Raw genomic sequence first — 21,684 nt, 5'->3', positions numbered from 1 at the left:
CATTAGGTGGGTTCTGAGGAGAACAGATGGGATAAACAATTACGAGGCATAGAAAAGCCTGGAACAAGCATGCCAAAAATATAAACTGTTACATTTGGGTGAAAAGGTGAATATGATGGAGGAAGGTGTGAGCGTCGAGGTGGGAAAGACAGTTGGGGACTGTGTTAGGGATCCCCAAGTCAACTTCAGGTTCAGTGATTTGCTAGCACTAGCAGAACTCAGAAAAGGGGTTCTGTTCATGATTTTAGTTTATCACAACAAACAAAGGGTTCAGATTAAAATCAGCAAAAGGGGGGGGTGGGCAGTTAGCTCAGTTGGTTAGGGCACGGTGCTCTTAACAACAAGATTGCTAGTTCAATCCTCACATGGGCCAGTGTGAGCTGCACCCTCCACAACTAGATTGGAACAACTACTTGACTTGGAGCTGATGGGACGGGCCCTGGAAAAACACACACACACACACACACACACACACACACACACACACACACACACAAATAATGATAATAAAATAAAATCAGCAAAGGTATCAAGTGCATAGAGCAAAGTCCGGGAGAGACAAGGTGTAAGCTTCCAGTTTCCCTCTCCCAATGGCGTCCTATAGAGAGATCACCTAATTCTCCCAGCAGCAAGGTATGACAACAGGTATGGAATATTGCCAACCAGAGAAGATCAGTCAAGCCTTGATGTCCATAGCTTTTGTTGAGGGTGAATCACATAGGCCTGGAGCGCCTGTCTGACTGAACTTAACTGTTGGCAGCCCCTCTAGTGGTCAAACTGATATAGCACCGCCCAAGGTACCCACTACAGATCACATTGTTAGCACAGACTATCTGTCATGCCCCAAGGGCCTCAGGGAGACAAAAGTTACTTTTAGCAGGCAGGATATCCCCAAGGCTTACAGGCTAAGTCCCAGACATTTTCAAGGGCCAGTACTTTCCTTAGAACATGCAAGGTTTGAGCACCTCAAACCTTAGTTAACCCTTTACTGCACAGAGACTAAACCATGGAGGAATTCAAGGGAAGTCTGGAATGCCAGATAGGAATAGACACCGTAATCTACCTAGCTGCAGAGTTTAGAATGGCTAGAGGAGACAAGGGTAGAAACTAGGAGACCAATTCCTAATTTGTTGTATTCATGCAAGTAAGATAATGAGGCTCTATAAAAGCAGGAGGACACAGGGGCATTTATAGGCAGAGAGATTATGTGATAAGATCTATGTAAAGTTCAGTCAGACAGCAATATATAGAACTGCACTAACCCAACAAGAACAGGAAAGTCTTATTCCCAACATAAAAAGTTCCCAGCAAAAAAAGCATAACAATCCCCTGCCATCGCCCATAACCCGTATGTAGAGGTGATCCCAGTATTTGGTGACAGGTTATAATAGTTGATTTCTTGAAATGATTTCCAAGTCTATGTGTCTAAAACGATCTTCTACTAAAAAGAAATGTAGTGATGATATAATAATTTTTAAAAGAACTAAATTTTTTTTCTTGATTTTTTTTTTTCATTAGGTTCTTTTCCCCACTCCAGTAGGCAGACTTTTGATCTTCAAGAACTTGGGAAATGCACATTATTGTCCCATGGAGAGAGAGAGAGAGAGAGAGAGAGAGAGAGAGAGAGAGAGAGAGAGAGAGAGAGAGAGAGAGAGAGAGAGAGAGAAGCCTCTCCATTGAATTTTATGCATTAACAGCTTAGGCACTTGCAAAGGTACAAAGGGCATACAGCTAGGACAACAAATTAGGCAAAAAATAAATAAGAAGTAAAAACAGGTGAGCCTGGCCGAGTTTTCTATTGAAGGAAAGGGAATGTAAAAATGCAAGGGCAGTCACTGGGATGATTCTGTGGTCCCAAACGGAGGAGCCCAGGATAAATTCTGGGAGGTGGCATGTGCAGAAGAGAATTGGGCCCCAGATCCAGCATGATTCCATGGTGCTACACCAGATCTTGATAGACAGGACTTAGAAAACCTCACAGACTTGCCTATACCCCAAACATGTGTAGGAGAATGACACGCATGTCCCCCAGAGTGGCTGGAATGTGGCAAAGCTCTGGCCATACCTGATGGATCATAAACAAGAGATGTGTCAGGAACTCTTGTGTGTCCCTCTTACCAGGCACTGGATGGAACAATAGGGGACTCAGGGGATGTCTGTAAAATTACATGACAAAGAAGACCTAAGGGCCCCCTCTTCTAAAGCTTTGTTATAAACTACCTTAGATGTAATGAAATTCAGGGAAAACATTAGAGTATGATCCTCAGATTGATATTAATTTTCTATCACCCTCCAAAAGAATGACACATTAAAAAAATTGTCAAGTTATAGAAAAAAGTTAAGCTGTACTTCTTGCACATGTTGCGGGTCCAGACCTACCCTAATTATGTGATTTATTTACAACATGTAATGTGTGTCTCTGCTAGTTTGAAGTCCAGTCCCCTAGCACTCTCTGTCTACTGGCCTTCATTGTATACAATAATTGTTTACACATTGTTTGTCTCACTGAGATGAACTTGCTGAGACAGAACTAGGTCTCATATATTTTTGTATCTTCCACGGTGCCTAGCACAGCGCTTGGCACACACAAATGCCATAGTAAATTCGATAAATGAATACATGTGATCTTAGAAAAATGTCAAGTATAGGAAACTGAAGTTGGTCAAAACAAACCACAACGCTGCCATTATGCAAAGTTATCCAATCAGGTTTCTGCCAAATTACCATTGAGAATGTTTAATGCACTTTGACAGATTTGTTCAGTGAATGTATGAATCACTGAGTGGCTCTAGATTTGTATGGACACAGAGCGTCATTGATAAAGTGAACCTGACAAAGGAATTTTTATTTTTACGATGTTGGAAATACACACTAGGAAGAAAAGATCTTATTTCCACTAGAGTATATGGAAAATATCCTCTAGGTTGCCAGGAGTCTCACTTCTGCAGTGAAATATTTCCATCTTTCTCTCCTAAATAAGTTAGCGTCCCATGGGTTTCTAGTATGAGACTTCAAACACACACATATATTCATTTCATCACAGCCAGGAACTCAGATAGAAGGGTTATAGAAGTCATATTAATCAAAGAAGAAACATAGCAGAGGACAAAAGAAAATAAATGACCCAAATCTATAAAAACAAAGCAGTGTCCAACCTACCTACGTCTGAGGAGTAACACTCCCTGAAAAGGGAAATGCTGCAATGATCTTTTGCCATTCTGCAGATTGCCAAAAGGCTAATGTATCCTTCCAGAGTTAAATATTACTTTTTTTTCCTTTGAGTCTATATTTAACTTTAACTTCTGATCACACTAACTGCCTGTGGAATGACAAAAATTTATTATCATGTGAAAAAGCATTTCTCTTGGTGGCATGTACCTGGGAGAGAAAAGCAAAAATAGAGCAGTCACATGAAAGCAACAGGGTTAGGTTCATGGTTGTCTTCTGCACACATCACAGAGGGCTGTGATTTATGAATCTATGCAAAATGCCTCCATAATTCGTTCGATGGATATGTCATTGGAAATATTAAATACTACCACAGAGTGCCATTTAAGAAATAGTCAAATCAGTTGTGATTGAGTAAGAATTGATGTGTGCTCTTTGCAGAATTTTAAACAAAGCTTAAATCAAGCATTTCCAATCTATTTCCTGTGACACAGTTTAAACCCATCCCAAAGCTTCCCTTCCTTGCCTGCACACAAAGGCTCCTATGGCGGACATGACGTCTGAAGCTGACAGGGCGCCAGACCCCTGATACAGAAATGCTGTCTCCAGACGAAGAGAAGAAGGTATATAATTGTAAAATCCATCATCATGATAGTATGGTGTTGGAAGTGACGTGAAAGATAACTTAGTCCAACCTGAAATTCTTTCTATATTATTATTGCCAAGTAATTAGGCAGTTTCTGTGCTGCTCTATCACCTCTCAGCTGAAAAAGTAGCCCATTCTACTTTTTAATAGGGACTACTTTTTCTAAATTTAAAGTTATGACATAAACACCAACTTCACAGATTGTTGTAATTAGGGAAATCAACTTGTGATGATGTTATGACATCAACAATATTAGCTTTAGTATTAGCACTTTCCATGTGCCACGCTCAATGCTTTTGCAAATCTAAAATTAGGTACAGAGTAAATATTTATTTTACTTATATTATTCAATATTTATTCAAATGCAAAAAGAAATCACAAGAAATTACAAATTTTGAAAAACTTACCGGTACCAAAAATGACGAAATCCAGAAAACATAACATTTTTCTTAAATACCTTCATCACATATCTCTATAATAGTGTTCTTTATTTTTTGGCTGGGTGCTGTTTGATCACCTATTAAAGTGACAATAATTTGGTAATATTATTTTAGATGATGATGACAGGATGATAATTTAGTCACTCTTCTAGCATAGTTAATGAAAATGTTTTTATTATTTATTATTTAGAAAACCTTTTTCAAAGCTCCATAACCCACTAATGGCAATGTCAACAAAATTTGTAGAATTGCTATCTCATTTGAGAAAATGTAGATCAATTTCCTTTCACGTTCAAGCCATAGGATTCCAGTCAGACTTCTGGATCCATGCATTTCAAACACTGTTTCTTCTCTGCTACCCACAAACACATAGAACCTTATATACATATATACATATGTGTGTGTGTTTATGCATATATACATATATATATTAATACATATATATTGCTGAATATATATATTCAACATATCTATTAACATCTCTATCTATCATCTATTATCTATCTATCTAGCTAGCTAGCTATCTATCTATCTATCTATCTATCTATCTATCTATCTATCTATCTATTGCTGAAGTCCTTCCCAGGGCCTTGGAAGGAACCCGTGTAAATGAGCTTCATTAGCTTCTCTGTAAATCTTTGCTGCCTATGATGTAGATGCTATAGTTGACAACCCTGCCCATGTTTCAGATGAGAAAACCAAGGTTTAGCAAAGTTCAATTATTTCATACAGCCAGATGTTAACCCTCATTTGCGGGAACCCAGAGACTATTCCTAATCTGTGTGGTATATTGCTTCAATGAAAGTCACTTATGGTTTTCCAAAAAGTCATGCTCTCACATGACTTTGCAGCCCTCCGTGTACTCTCTTACCTCCCCTCTTCTTGCTCCCCCACAATTCCTTCACCACACACACACATGCACTTGTAGATATACATGCATGCACAAGCACACGCATGTGCACACACATAGTTCTTCACTTAGAAAACTCTTATAATTATTTTTCAAGTCTTAACATAAACATTTTCTCTACTCTGAAGATTTTCCTATTTTATCTATTGGGATTGGATATGGGATTTTATCAAATGCCCCTCCTGACTCTATTGAGAGTTTTTATAAGACATTTCTCTTTTATTCTTTTAATATAATACTTAAATTAATTTGTTGTAAATTTTTATTCACCTTGTTTTCCTGGAATAAATTCAAATTAGTCTTGAGGAATCTTTTTGTTCATATTATTTTGTTCATAATCTTGACATATATATTTGTGAGACTGGTCAGTTACTTTCCTTTCCTATTATGATTATGATTTGGGTATTGCTATAGTCTAAATGTTAGTGTTTCCCCAAAATTCATATTGAAATCCTGATACCCCATGTGATCATATTAGTGGTGGGGCCTCTAGAGATGATTAGGTCATGAGGGCAGAGCCCTCATCAATGAGACTCCAGACAGCTGTCTTGTCCCCTCCAGTCATGTGAGGATACAACGAGAAGTCTGCAACCCAACCATGCTGGTACCCTGATCTTGAAAGTCCAATTTCTAGAACTGTGAGAAATAAATTTCTGTTGCTTATAACGTGCCCAGTCTGTGTTATTTTGTTTGAGCAGCCTAAATGGACTAGGACAGGCGTCAAGATTATGCAAATCTTGTAAAACCAGTTGGGATGTTTCATCTTTTCTATTCTGTGTAAAAGTTTGTGTAAGATTAGCATTATTTTCTTTCCCTCTTTGCTAGAATTCACCAGTAAAACTACTGTGAACATGGAAACTTTTGTGGAAAATATTTTAATTATGAATTCAAGTTATCCTTTCCTTCTTTTGTAAGTTTCTAAAGCTATGTTTTCCTAGCAATTTATCCATTTTATTTATCCATCTCTTCAAAATTTTTGGCATAATTTGTTCACAATAACCTCTTATAATGTAAGTCCATGATGATGTCTTTAATTCCTGATATTGATTATTTGGGCCTTTTCTTTACTCCTTAATAAGTCTTGCCAATAGTTCACCAATTTTATTAGTCTTTTCAAAGAGTCAAGCTCTGGCTTGTTGATCCTTTGTATGATATGTTTGTTTTCTATTTTATTAATCTTTGCTTGTATTTTCATTTTTGCCTTTTTTTCTACTTAATAATTGTAATTTGCTGTTCTTTCCTTTAAAATGTTTTCTTGAGGTGGTATGTCCAACTTAGTTTTAATTTTGTCACCTTAGTTGCTACAGTTGTTGTTATTATTTAATTAGGGCTTATTTAGTTTTAATAGCAAGTTTACGATTTTTTTCTTGGTTTATAGTGTTCTAAACTTTTTCCTGATTTTTATTTTTACCTGGAATATATCCTTCTGTAAGTTCCTTTGGTGATGTTCGCTGAGTGGTATATTTTCTCAATCATTTGTGTCTGAAAATATCTTTATCTCACCCTTTATTCTTTTGCTTGTGCATAGAATCCAGATTGATAGTTATTCTTCCATCAACACGATAAAGATATTATTGCGTGATCTTCAAGCATCTTTTTTGCTGCTGGAGGTATGATCTCAGCTTAATTGTCATTGCTTTGTTACCTAACAGCCTTTTCTCCTTGAATGCTTAACAATATTCTCTTTGTTTTGGTGTTATACAGTTTCACTATCTTATTTATTTCCTTCAGGCTTTTGTATGCTCCTTTAATCTGAGGATTAATATTTATGTCATCTATACTGGAAAATTCTTAAACAAAATCTTCCCTCACTCTCTCTATTCTCTCCTTCTCGGACTCCTATTAGATTTATATTCGATATATTTACCCTACCCTCTCTACCCCCTCTAACATCCAGGTCAAATCTGTAGGCAAATTTTGGCCCTACCTTAAAAATATATCCAGAATCTGGTTATTTACTTGTACTTCAGCTGCTACTCCTTGGTTCAAATCATCATCAGTTCTCTCCTGAGTTTTTGCAATGGCTTCCTCATGGATCTATTTCTCCATTTTGTCTCTATAGTTTATTCTCAAAACAGTGCTTAGAATCATCTTGGTAAAAACATTTTTCAGACCATGTAATGTCTACTCAAAACCCTCCAACAGCTTCCCATTTTACTCCAAGTAAAAGTGAAAGTTCTTATGGTCCTCTAAGGTCCTAAACTATCCTCCCCTCTCCCACCCCTAGCTACCTCCACGGCGTCTTGTCCCACTGCTCTGCCTTAGTCCATTCCGAGTCCACTGACCGCTTTCTTGTTCCTGAAACATGACAAGGATGCTCTCACACCTTCCCTTTTGCCTAGAAACCTCTTTTGCAGGGTCTCTGGATTACTCACTTCTCCCTTCAGGTGTTTGCTCTAGTGTCAACTTTCAGTGAAGGTTTTCTTGACCCCTCTACTAAAATTGCACCACCACGCTGGTGCCTCAGCCACACTTGCTGCCATATATCCTCCACCTCCCGCCCGTCCCAGGACAGTTACCATTATCTGAAATGCTGTGTATTTTAGTTACCAAACTTTTTTATTTCTCTCACTTTTCCCAAGTGATCCAATTAGGGCACAATGTGCACTCCTATTAGGGCAATGATGTTTTTGTTTCCCCTTCTGTTTATATTTCCCAGCGTGCAAAAAAATGCTGTATACATAGATGGTACTTAATTCATAGTTTTACTAAATGAACAATGCATTCTCCATGTTTTTTAAACTCTCTTTGATGTTTTTTTCCTTTCCTCTTTGTGCTTCATACCAGTTAATTTCTTCTTATAAATCTTATACTTTATTGACTCTCTTCAGTTATGTCCACTATGCTGTTTAAACTATTAAAAGTTTTTTTTAGTTTAGTCTCTCTATATTTTTAATAACAGCTTTATTTATATATAATTCACACACCATAAAAGGTTATCTATGTATTTTTATTTGATCAAGTTTTGTCAATTTTTTCCTCTCTATCTGAAATTCTTCATAGTAATCTATTTTTCATCATGATTTGTATTCTTTTTACTCTTTTAAAAGTTATTTTAAACATAAAATTTTATAGCCCTTCATAATTTCCTATTACCTGAAATTTGGGGGTTGCTAACCTTCAAGATCATTGTGTAGCATGCGGTTTGTAACTTTCGTTGTAAGCTTATCTTTACTGCAGAGTCTTTCATTGTGTATCATCCATTTTTCTGTGTCCTGGGAACATCTCTAAAAATGGGCTTTGTGTGTCTATCTGCCAAGAGCTCTAAGGCTTTCTCTGGTTCAGTACCAGACTTGCATTAATTTTACAACCCCAGTAATGTAAAATTGGATTCTACATGCACAGACATGGAAGCCTTGAATTTAGTATTGCTCATGGGTAACTTGCTTTTTTTTTCCATTCAAAGCCAAAAAGTCACACTCTCAATAGCTTTACTTTGGCTTGCTGGAGATATTTTTCTTGTCATCTTTTCAGATGAGGGCCGCCTTTCCAGGGTCTCAACTCTGTCCTATGCAAGGCTCCCACAGAGCCTCCACACTTACAGCTGTAGTATTGGTCTGGTTTTAAATTCCCTCTTTGTTTCTAGCATGTGAGAATTTCTACGTCTTTCTTTTGAGCTCAGATCCTTTTTTTTTTTTTTTTTTTGGCATGTTGTATTCAATATTTCTGTATATTTTTAATAGTGGAATCTCTGCTAGCTCAATCGACCATATTGGAATTAAAGGACACCTGTTAAAGTTTTTTTCGTATTAATACAATATTAGTAGAAATAAACTCTAAAAGATTTTTAAAAACAACCTTACCATATTGAATTAAGTATCAATTTAAAATATAGGTTCTGGAACTAGACTACCTGATATTGAATCCCAGCTCTTCTTCTATGTGTCTACTCAACTTGAGTAAATTATTTTACTATCTGTGCCTCCATTTTACCAAATATAAAATAGGGCTATTAATAGCACCTACATTTTAGGGTTTTCTGAACATTAAATAATCTTTATAATTCTAGAGAACTTAGAATGACATCAAGAACACCCAAGTCATGCTTCATGAGATTTAGTTGATATCATCATCCTCTTCATCATTATTGCATGAAATTGTGCACATGGAACCCATTCCATAGATTTGTGTGAACCACCTACAGTACTTATGTTATATTCTTTTTGCATGCTAAGAGTCTACAGTAATGGATGGCAAATAATTGGTGTCTCTAAAATATTTGTTGAGTCAGAGTTGTTTTTAAAAAGTATTTTCATCTATTAAAATTGAAAGCACATTTTTGAAATGCATGTTACTCAAAACCAAGATATTGGAGACTTTTTAATCAGTTACTCAAGTCATACTATTTTACTTCCTAGGTTTAATCTTATTAAAATAAAGCCTTCCTCAAATTACTCAGAGGAGTTCTATAGCAAACTTGAAGAAGAACCGAATTTTAAAAATCAATAACGGTTATTATGGGAACAAAGGATTGGTCGTAAGCATTGAGACCAATTAAATACAACAAGAATACACATTTGATACAAATATGGTTACAAATAAAATATAGATAAAAAATTTAAAGATGTATCCCACACACAAAAATGTCTTAGTAATAATCACCACTTCTAAAATCCTATGTTATTAGTAATAAAAATTAGGAAGTGGGTAGGAGAATGGTGACAAGACTAAGTCCTGTTAAATTCCTCATCTTTTATAGAGAAAGCTAAATAGACCAGACCAATGTTTTTCAAATTATTCTGACTGTAACCCACAGTATCATACACATTTTTTATTACAATCCAGCACAAACATATGCATCTTTCATATCCAACATCCCGATGTATGTAAGTATTTGATGGTGAGATAAAACCAGTTTTTAATTTGGGCCATAGCTAAGAAGACGTAAAACACACTTCACTAAATTTTACGGCCTACATTAACTTTAGTAGATAATTCTGAATTCCACCAACATCTAGAAATGTTGCTCCATTGAACTTCTTGCTCTATTCTAGAGAACTTCTTGCACCAGAGGACATGTCCATTTTAGCCACAATTTGTAAAAAAAAAAAAAAAAAAAAAAAAAAGGAAGAAAGAAACTATAATATAATTGGCATTTGTTTAGTTATTTATTTCTGTGTATTGAATTGTGATTGACTTTTTAATTTTAGTTTTATAGTTTTTTATTTCCCAAATTTACTATTGTAAGTTATATCAGAAACAAAAATACAATGGCTAATACACTACAAACTTAGAAATAAGGTGAGTAAAAAGAAAAGAGAGCTAGAAACAAAGTGTTTGAGACGAATGCTTTCAGATACAATGCAGAGAATATCCATTAGCTTTCTGATCATATATTGAAATGTAAGAAAAAAGGACCCAGTTTAAATCCACCTAATACTGCTTGGGTGGCTACAGTGACCTTGTTTAAGTGTCAGCTTTGGGTATTAAAAGGGCAAAATTGAAATGCAGTTTTGTGATGACCCTGGACCTTATGATGGGGTTAAGACTAAATAATAAAATCTTTCCCAGAAGATATAACATTTCCATACCTACAGTTCTCAGGATCTACTTTGACTCAGATTTCCTGGAATCTAGAATACATACAGCCATTATTCCCAAAATAATTTATAAAGTATCACGCATCTATCGCTGCCATTACAAACTAGATAGATGGGAAACAGTGAAGTGGGTGAAATGATTTCATTATTCCTCCTTCCTGCTAAGCAACCTCATTTCCCAGGCTTTCTCCCACACTCCCCCGGATCCCACATTTCCCCTGGTCAGGGGTCCAAGGAGATTCACCCAATACAATCTTCCTGTTGTGACTGGCTCTGGCCTGGTCACCCTTGGTGTTCTTGGCATAGACGCAGTGACTCCAGGGCTAACATCAGCCTTGGGCATGGCGTGGGCTTAGAGCATGTCCAGCTCCATTCCTCTTTTGGTCATTGCAGTTCACCTCCAAGACAGGGGGTGCTTCTCCCTTTAGAGGGACCACGGGCCTTCTATACCGTTTGATGCAGTGGACTTTGAATTTTCACTTTCGTACAATTTCTTTAGGGACGTAATTCTCATTTTTGATACATTCTTCAAGATAAATCAACTTGGAGTTTAACAGTGGATTTAAATGATCAAACTCACATTTATATCATTTAAAAATGTGATATAATGTGAGGATCATTTAAAATAATAGCTAACACTTCTAAGGCATATGTTCCAGGACTGTTCTAAGGTGCTTTATGTATATTAGTTCAGTTAAGCTGTACACAAATTCATCATTTTATAGATGAAAAAGCTGAGGCATAGAGAGGTCTAACTTCTGAGTCTCTGCTCTTACATACTACCTCATATTGCTATGAGTGCTGCGGAAGAACAGAGCATGTGCATTAACTCATTATTGGGCTTCTTTCAGAAGCTGGAAGAAAAAAATGTAAGTAGCAGCATTTGAGCAGCACGTTTTTACTCCATAAAACACCAGGGTAATTCAGCTCTTCTGATTGGCTGGACTCCCTTCTCACTCATTATAACTTATTACTCCCAACGATGCCCTTTCAAAGAAAATAATGTTCCCTTAGACAAAAAGATTTTCTTATATCACAGGGTAGGCCCTCCAAATTAGACCTCATTGTCCATTTATAGAAAAATGGAAGAGGAGAGCTTGTAATAGAAGGATATCCTACATGATGACAGATCAAATACATCAGTATCGATCAGTCCTTCCATTGTGCCTGGACACAGCTCTCTCTCTCTCTACCTTGAACGTTACCTAGTTACCTATGAGAGTGTCAAGAACAACACAACATTAACAACAACATCAATAATAACATCCTTCATTCGCTGATCACTTACTATGTACCAAGAACCAAGCACTTCACGTGAATGGTATCTATAAATTCTCAGAAGGATACAATAAAGAAAGTGTGGTTAGTATCATTTTACAGATGCAATATCTTAAATAACAGAATAAGCAATTTGCTTAAAATCACACAAATAGTAAGTGGCAGAGATGCTGTGTAATATGAGGCTCATCTCCGAAGCCTGTGCTCATAACCATTGAATATACTACCTCCCTTTTCCTCTTCTGCCAACTTCAGCATTCCTTGTTTGAGACATTCATGCCTAGGGGAAGCCTCCTACTCCAAGGAAGCCCATCATTCTTGCATAGACGAGTCCTGTGAGACTCAGGGCAGCCAAATCTGATAAACTCAAATCCCAAGGGAAGGACAAATTTGTTTTGCATAAAATTGGCTCCCAAACATTTCTTAAGTAGATGGTCATATTTGGAAATGTGACTTTTCACATGGAGTTTTTCCAGCTTTCCAGAACTAACACAAAACTCAAACAATTAAATAAATGCTTCAAAGGAAAAAGAGCTGAACACACCTTCAAACACTGGTAATAAAAATCTGTATAGCTCTGCATATCTATAAACTAATATCCAAGGTCCTTATCATCCAGTCCCTTCCTCCAACCCCACTCTTGCCTTCAAGGTCATGCCCAAATAATGGGCACTTTCCCTCCTCCATACATTATTATTGCTGTGCTCTTTATTTGGAGTGCCTTTCTTCTTTTTCATAAATTTTCTGTCTCCTGAACCAATTCATTTTTAAGGCCCAGTTTGCCTATCCCAATAGTCCTGTTTTGGAACTGACTACTTTCTACTTCATAGAACCATTGCATTTGTGACAAGCTTCTTTTTCCCCCCATAACACTGTGGTGTGTGGACTGGTTTAAAGTTATTTATAAATATGCCTATCTCTCTTACTAGATTTCAATCACCTTACATAAATATCTCTCTCTCTTTCTGTGTGTGTGTGTGTGTGTGTGTGTGTGTGTATGAATGATTTTATCCCAGAACCTTCCCCTTATCCAGTTTCTAGCTTGTAATAGAGGATTATAATAGATTTGCTGAATGAAAGAATGAATAAATATAATTTTCTCCCTGTTGCTCTTTCTTTAAGGTTAAGAATTTAAGTCTTGCCTGACGAATTGGCTAAAGACCTAAAATTGCACCTCAAGTACATACTAAATAGAAATAGTAATAATGAAAAAGTATACACAGAGAGAGAAATACATGTATATGCTTTTAGTCAGATAATAATAACTAATACACAATGATTAGCATATGCCAGCCACTATTCTAAATACTTTTCATATTAACTCATTTAATCTTTACAAAGCCCTAAGAGATAGATAGAATTATTATTCACATTGCACAAATGAGAGAACGGAAGTACAAAGAGATTAGTAATTTGTTGAAGAGCTTAGAGCTAGAAAATGGAGTGAGATGAGCTGAGGCCTGCATATTTGTGCTCCACCAGGCTGACAGCCATTGTTGACCCATGGAGCCCTCAATGTACAAGCATTAGGTTAATGTACTGATGAATGGAAGAGAAACACCATTTACAGTACATTTCATTTCCTATACGCATTATAGGGGACCTGCTCAAGGTCCCTGGCTCTTTTGCCAATCTCTGTCATTTACTACCACCCAAAATAAAATGTTATAAAGAATCATTATAATACTATAACAGAGAAAAGTAATAGCAGAGTTTATAAGGAAGACAGTTCAAGACACCTCAAGGTAAAACAGACTTTTGGACTGGCCGTGGACCAGAGACTTAGACCAGGACTGGTTTCACCAGAGAGTATGATTGTACTTACTCGACTGATAAGGATATTTGTTTTAAAGTAATAATTCCATTCTTCTTTTCAGGTTGAAGGGAGTTTTTTAAAAATTATCAGGATTTCCTTTTGGATATTTTAAGAAATATTTCTCTTCAGGCCAGAAAAATCGAATGATTTAGGTCATGACCTCAGCTACTCAAAGAGAACTAAGAATTTTTAATTAAATGCTACTCAGAACAAAAAATTTTGAAAGTTCAATTCCACCAGTATTTATGAGGAGCATCTCTTTTTTTATTATTATTCCTGCATTTTTCTTTGCGTCCCTCATTATCATTATCAGGCCCAATAGCCCTCTATTTCTTTCCAGTGTTTTGAGCTGAGGGATATATTGTTTTAGGGACATTCTGAATACACTATACAAAATAGGTTCTCACTTTTACCAGATGTGGGAGCCTATCTTGAAGATGGTCCCCAATGCTTCTTGCCTCACAGTAGCATGCTTTCGTGTAGCCATTCTCCTCCACATTGAAAAGGGCTGACTTTTGTAAACAGTAGGATACTATGGACATGGTGGAGTACGATTTTCAATACTAGGACATAAAAGGCATTGTAGCCAGCATTTTTCTCTCTTTTGGATCACTTGCTCCGTCAGAAGCCAGCTGCTATGGGGACACCCAAATAGTCCTATAGAGAGGTCCATGTGGCAGGGAACTGAGGCCTGCTGCTAACAGCCAGCAAGGAACTAAGGCCTCGTGTCAATAGCCATGTGAGTGAGCCATCTTGGAACTGGATTCTCCAGCCTCGGGCAAGTCTTCAGATGCCTACAACCCTGGCCAACATCTTAGCTGCAACATCATTAGAGACCTAAGCCAGAACCGCCCAGATAAACTGCTCCCTAATTTCTGATCTATAGAAACTATGCAAAAATTATTGTTTTAAGCTACTAAATTTTGAGATAGTTTGTTACACAATAATATATAACTAATATACAATTTTAGTATTGATGGTGAATTTTGTCAATGCCTTTTTACCCAGTATCACATATTGTCCCCTCAAGAAGTCTTGATGAAGGTAGTAAATTAAGGCTGACAGTAATCATATAGCTATGAAGTGCCTGAATTGGCCTTGAACCCACATCTGTCTGTTTCCAAATCCAGTTGCTTAACCATTATACTGAATCACCTAAAGCCCTATTTTTGTTAAATCCCCAAAGTAACTCTGCCAGAACAGATGCTTATCAGTCCAGCTACTGATCTACAAGGGTTTCACATACCAGGAAATAAAACTTCTCAGGCAGAGTGTTCAGTGTTTCAAAAGATTGCCTTTGTTTTTTACTATTTTATTAACTACTATGAAAAAAAAAGTACTTCATAGAGCCAACATAAAATTCATATGGTCTGTATTATGTGGTGGGTTACCCAATAACCTTTTCCCTCCATAGTCACTATGGGGCTGTTACTTGAGGAAATCATTATTTCAATACTAAACATTAAATTAGAGTTATGAGTTGAGATTCGGCTGCCAATAGAAGAGTTCTTTTTATCACCACATTTTCTCTTATTAGACCAAGGCAGCACCAACTGGTAAGCTTCCAAAGCAGGGTACCACCATCCCAGGTAAGAGAGGTAATTATCTAGCAAGATAGCAAGACTTCCAAAAAGGACTTAGGTTTTGAATTTCTCCCTCACTGCTACCTGTCGATAGGCTTGTGAAGTTCCAGAAAGGGCTGACCGATAGAGGAGCAACTTATTGAATAGCACATGAGATGAGATGAAGGTGGTTTTTACGTAATAATAATGAGTAACCTTATATAGTCCTTTTAAGCTTATAAAGTCTCTTTACATATGAATATATTCACTTTCAGGACACTTAAAATTCTATAAGAGACGATGACAATGACGAAGGTGATGACACTGTCAACAATTACTATCCTTATTCTACAGATGAGGAATTTGTAGATCAGAGACATCAAGTAATTCACTCAAAGTCATGAAGCTTGTGAAAGGACCTGAAACTCAAATCCTGGGCTTGATTTCATAACCAGTGCTCTTTCCAGAAACTGACTTATGTGTCGATCACCTTTGTACATGTTACTCAGGTGGCACACTGCCAGGCCAATAGTAGACCTTCAATGTATTATAGTTCCACTAAAAATGAGATGGAGTTTGTACTGCAAGGGGAGGAGGTAAGTGGGTTTTCAGGGAGCTTTTTGGATTTCCTTACTTCCCTTCTTCCTTCTATGAATAATGAGCAAGCAAACAAAAGATGAGAAGCAAATGAACTGTCATATAATTAGATTCCAGAATGATACCCCAAAAGGCGACACATTTTCTCATTTGCCTTGTTTCATTCTTCCTCCTTGCAAATGGGGTGAATATTTTGTGAGACATATTTGCATTCATAGGATAATTTATTAGAGGCACGAGGGTCATCTTGATATCTTTTCCTGCTTCGCCTCCCTGCACATTATCATTTGAATAATCAGAGTGAAAGGTGGGCTGTGGCAGCATGGATTTCTCAAGAAACCCCTGGTTGGACCTTTCCTCTCTGACCATTCTTATTTCAGTGCAGCATAGCTTAGGTAATAAACAGCTCACAAAAGTAGTTGCTTTCATTCAATTCAGCTATATCCAGGCCCATTAATTAAAGTCAGATTCCCAGATAATCTCGTGATTCTTATGTGAGGATTAGGTCAGTGTTCTATTTTAAGAGGTAAATTGCAATTTAAATGAAGGTGTGAGTCTCTTCTTTTCCTCCCTCCCTCATCCTTCCCCCACTCTTTCCCTCTCCTTCCCTGAAGAAGCACAGACATTGTTAAACGCCTCACTGCTAATGATAAAACCATCTCATCCAGGGTACTTGCTCTGTGCATTTCTTGTCAATTTGCTTACCATGAGTAAAAGCTTTAAGAAGAGTTAATAAAGTTTCTCCCATCTTGCAAGATGGCAGGTGAAAAAGCTGAGAAGCTGGACACTAAGGAGAAAAACATCTGAAGCCAAGACGGCTGATGATGGGGGCAAAGTTAATAAGGGTAACCTCAAAGCCATGACACCTCAAAAGAGGAAGCCCCACTGCAGCCCAAACCCTGTTCTGGTCAGAGGAATCGGCAGGTATTCCTGGTCTGCTATGTGTTCCCAAAAGGCCACGTACGTGAGGAAGTATTCAGCAGCTACATCTAGGATTGAAAAGTAAAAGGAGAAGTTTCTTGCTACTGTCACAAAACCAGTTGGTGGTGACAGGAATGGTGGCACCCAAGTGGTTAAACTTCGCAAGATGCCTAGAAGATACTATCCTACTGACGATGTGCCTCGAAAGCTGTTGAGCCATGGCAAGAAGCCCTTCAGTCAGCAGGTGAGAAAACTTGGGTCCAGCATCACTCCCAGAACCATTCTGGTCATCCTCACCGGGTGCCGTAGAGGCGAGAGGGTGGTTTTCCTGAAGCAGCTGGGCAGTGGCTTGCGACTTGTGACTGGATCTCTGTCCCTCAATTGAGTTCCTTTGTGTAGAACACACCAGAAATTTGTCATCACTGCCTCCACCAAAATTGGTATCAGTGGTGTGAAATTCCCCAAACACCTCACTGATACTTACTTCAAGAAGAAGAAGCTGCACAAGCCCAGACACCAGGAGAGTAAGATCTTCAACACAGAGAAAGAGAAATGCAAGATTACAGAGCAGCACAGAGTTGATTAGAAGGCTGTGGACTCTCAAATTCTGCCCCAAATCAAAGCTGTTCCTCAGCTCTTGGGCTACCTCTGCTCTGTGTTTGCTCTCACAAATGGGGTTTAACCTCACAAATTGGTGTTCTAAATTTATTACGAAGAACCTAATTAAATGCCTGATCTGTTAAGAACAAGGGGGGGGGGCGAGAGAGAGAGAGAGAGAGAGAGAGAGAGAGAGAGAGAGAGAGAGAGAGAGAATAAACACTTAACCTGTGTTCCCTTCATAGAAAAGTAACATCTGAGCCTAAATACAGGGGCAGACTCATGAGTTGGTGTGTGTGTGTGTGTGTGTGTGTGTGTGTGTGTGTGTGTGTTCTTTTGCTACTGCACCAAAGTTTACATCTATCTTGTTAATAAGGTTACTTACCGAGTATTGTTGTTATTTATCTTTTTATTCTTACTTTAGAAGGTAATATTTAAATATATGCTTTTTATAAAAGAAGAAAAAAACATTGTGAAAGAGAACTTTGATTGACATTACTTTGTGTGGCTGGAAACATACTCGTATAAAGAAAATGATTTAAAAAAATCAAACCACATAAGCTTAAATGATGGGCTCAGTTGCCCCACTTTAGTATTATTTCTTATTAATCATTGTGCTTAAGTTTTCTCTTTTTTTAGAATGACCTCATTCACACTAAAAAAACAAATTCTGCCTTTTCCCGTGGGATTTAGAGTTTTAGAACTATGAACTATGTTTTCAAACTATTAATATCCAAAGGACTAATGGTGAACTCCCCAACAGGCTGTTGTGATATAAATTGTACTCTTCATGTAAAAATAGTTTTCAGCTATTAAGTACAATGGATGTGGTTTCTGAGTGCATGTCTAAAATGATTTAAATGCTTTATAATATACGACTGAACTTAAATGAATACATTTAAAATACTTCAAGCACAATCATTAATTAGAGTAACCTTTAAAATTCTATTGTTAACTAGAACCGCAGTTTGAAATTTGGACTAAATTTTTCATGGCTTATTATAATCATTATAGCTTATCATTGAGATGGGATAGCTGGAATTCCATAAGCACATGCAAATCCTATTTCCTCAAGGAAGGCCTTCCTCCCTTAGTATTTTCAAATATTTTTATACAGCCATTATGAAAGCATAGGATTATATCAAATTTGACAAATGGTTACTTTTTAATGATAGAACTAAACAAGACTCCAACAAATGTTCTGTTTGCAGACTCTAGCCTAAGTCTGCCCTGATGGCAAAGGGTGTCAGATGATTACCACCAAAGTTAATTGGCATTTGTAATTACAACCAAATGATGGAATAACCAAATAAGTGGCGTTTGTAATTGCAACCAACTGTAGAATATTCTCCTATTGAAAATGTTATCTTCCTGAATTTCCATTGTGGGTAAACAAATGAGTATTTGAAGCGATTCTTACAGAAATAAAATTGATCATGAGAGATCAGTAGAAAATGGGTCTAGAATCTGTGGCAGAGTTCCAATGTGACTGGCTTTGTGACTTCAGAACTAACCTATTCTCACCAAAGAACAGCAAAAGCGAAATTCACAAAAATAAGTTATTCAGCACTTTGAAACAATATATTAAAAGATTAGGGATCATTTACTTGTAACACTTTACTTGAGTTGATTGACTTAAAATCAATACAATCATTTTATAAAAATTGCCTTCTTAAATCCTTGCATCACATGTTTAGAGAGAGTAAGACAGCCCTGTAACTTTAATAAATTGAATATCACTAAAACACGCAGTGGGGATTTTGCTTCGTTACTAGCCACATGGGCTTTGGAGTTAGCCAGACCCGGTTCACACTTGATCTCTTCCGAGCATGAGGTAGGAAACTTGGAGCTAGCTGTTTATTCTTTTCAAGACATCATTTCTTTATCAGTGAAATACAGATACAGTAAACTTCACAGAGTTGTTGTGAGGTTTAAATGAGGTATGGAAAATAAAGGCTCTTAATAGAGTTCTGGGCACATAGTAATATACAAAATGATAAAAATTATTATAATGGCAGGGAGTCTACCTATCAATTTACAAGTGGCCCAATCATTAACATAATAACATTTGGAGGTTTTAATTTTATTTCATAAATATCGTTACTTCAGGTACCACATGACCTATCACAGAGCTGTGTGACTCTGTGACAGATGATGTCTAACTCATTATCTAAAATACATAACTAAAATATTTCATTCTTAGAGCAGTATATCTCACACACACATACACACACACACACACACACACACACACACACACACACACTCATGCATATGCCTTCCGGCAAATAGCAATTCCTAATTTCCTGTCAATACACAACTATCCCTAGAAGAAACTCTTCAGAGCCTATAATCAGGTCTTAGTAGAGAGCTGAAAATTGTAGATTCTCTCTTCTCTGCTAATTCATATTTCTTACCTGTTCAACATGCAGTTCAGCTAACAGCCCAATGAAAACTGATTTCTTCTCTACCTTAAAGTGCCCTCAGAACTTCAGAAGGCCATTTGAGATGATTTCTTGTTCTTAAATATGATAGCCTTCAGAGTCAGCTCTGAATTCTAGTTTTAGTTCCCACACTAGCTTGATTTGTGTGCTGGACTACTTATTTTAACTATCAGAGGCTCTGTTTTCTCATTGATAAAATTGTGATAATATCCCAAAGGTTAGTAGGAGAGTTAAGTAGAAGAAACTTATTTAAAAGTATGCCCCAGTTCCAGGCACAGTAAATGACAGCTTGTTTTTGCTTTTTTTTTCTTTTTTTTTTTAATGCCCACAATGACTTTGTGGTGTGTTACATTGACTGAGCTATACTGTATTCCCCAAAATCACCAGCTAATATGTTCCTAGATAGGATGAGCCACAAGAGATACTTTTTTTGAAAGAGTCAGAGGATGGAAGGGGAGTAGCAGGTATTTTGTAACATACACATGCCTTCTCCAGTTATTTAATCGAACTCTAGGTGCTGCTATGAAGGTATTTTACTGATATAATTAAAGTCCCTAATCAGTTGACTCTAATTAGAGAGATTATCTTGGTGAGCCTGACTTAATTAGTTGGAAGCCCTTTAAAAGATAACTTTGCTGAGAGAGAGAGAGAGAGAGAGAGAGAGAGAGAGAGAGAGAGAGAGAGAGAACCCCACCTATGGATGACAAACTCTGGCTTGTGCCTTTGGGGTTCCAGTCTATTCATGATCTTCCCTTCCCAACTTCCCTGTGGTCTTTGAACTTCTTAGTCCCCAAAATTAACTGCATGAGCCAATGGCCAATGTATCCTTAGATAAATTGATACATAGATGCATGGATGATAGATGGTAGACAGACTGACTACTGCTTCTGCTTCTCTGGATGAACTTTGACTGATACAATACCTAATTTGATGTCTATCCTTTTCATTTTATTTAGACACCACTACTGTTCCTGGTATAGAGGGTCAGTATTAAACAGAAGAATAAAACAATAAATTTAGATTCAAGATGGGAGAATGTCCCAGATCTACCACCTGTAGCAGTACGGAAACATGGCCAATAATCTAATCTCACGTGTGCAAATGTGAATGAAATTGTCACATTATTTACTGCATAATAAAGACTGTAAATGTTACATCCCTCTCCTTCTCTCCTACCATCTCAGAAGATTTAAGAGGAATAAAATGGACTATGGTATGCATTTCATTTTATTAATTTAAGGAATACTTTTTTGGAATGTACTATGAGCCAAGCACTATTAAAATTGATTTACAAACATTCACTCATTTAATCCCCATAGCAATCCTATGAAGTAGATAATATCATAACCATCTCCATTTTATAGATGAAGAAACTTAGCAGAGAAGTTAGGTAACTTGCCCAAGGTCACACAGGTGGCAGATTAAAACCCAGGAGGTCTGGCTTTGGAGTCAACACTTTTGGCCACTATAGTATACATGAAAACAACATGACATTTATAAAAGATTAGATGCAATGCAAATTTAAAATATTACTGTATTAGTTTGCAAGGGTTGCCATAACAAAATATAATGAACTGGTGGCTTAAACAAGAAAAATTTATTTTCTCACAGTTTTAGAAGCTAGAAGTCCAAGATCAAGGTGTCGGCAGGTACAGATTCTCCTGAGGCTTCTCTCCTTGGTTCACAGATGATCACCTTCTCACTATGTCCTCACATGGTCATTTCTCTGGGTGTGTGTACCCCTGGTGTCTCTTTGTGTGTCCAA

The 21,684-nt window shown here is 37.1% G+C and overlaps 1 pseudogene; it reads left to right on the top strand.

Moving 5' to 3' along the window:
• Positions 1–16,713: 16,713 nt before the first annotated feature.
• On the top strand, positions 16,714–17,460 carry LOC109434140 (large ribosomal subunit protein eL6 pseudogene; annotated as a pseudogene).
• Positions 17,461–21,684: the final 4,224 nt, after the last annotated feature.

The sequence above is a fragment of the Rhinolophus sinicus genome, chromosome 14 (assembly GCF_057876585.1).
Source record: "Rhinolophus sinicus isolate RSI-liver-muscle chromosome 14, RSI-T2T, whole genome shotgun sequence".
Taxonomy (NCBI): domain Eukaryota; kingdom Metazoa; phylum Chordata; class Mammalia; order Chiroptera; family Rhinolophidae; genus Rhinolophus; species Rhinolophus sinicus.
This window is presented reverse-complemented; position numbering and strand designations above follow the sequence as displayed.